Here is a 404-nt window from a genome sequence, read left to right on the forward strand (position 1 = left end):
TGTGTGTTGGCTTAGGGGAGGAGTGTGTGTGTGTGTGTGTGTGTGTGTGTGTGTGTGTGTGTGTACAGGTACTGGGGTAAGGGCAAAGCATGAGGACCAGAATCTCTTCCTACCAGGCTGATGGTAGACTGAATCTTCTACCCATGTGTATCTAAAACCTCAACGAAAACAAAAGGGCCCCTTTACTGGGTGCCTTCCAGCAGCAGAAGCAGAAGTTTCTAAAGCCAACCAGAGACTGTTTATGGTGCCCACAAATGGGGCATGTTACCCTGCAGGCCCCTGACCCACAGCTCCCATCACCATGGGCCAGGGTTCCTATAAATGAAATTCTTCAAGGGCCCAAATCCAGTCAGCCTTTCCATTCCACTCCACCCCCTCCACCCACACAGCTGAGGTCACCCGGC

Source organism: Chlorocebus sabaeus, chromosome 25 (genome assembly GCF_047675955.1).
Source record: "Chlorocebus sabaeus isolate Y175 chromosome 25, mChlSab1.0.hap1, whole genome shotgun sequence".
NCBI lineage: Eukaryota > Metazoa > Chordata > Mammalia > Primates > Cercopithecidae > Chlorocebus > Chlorocebus sabaeus.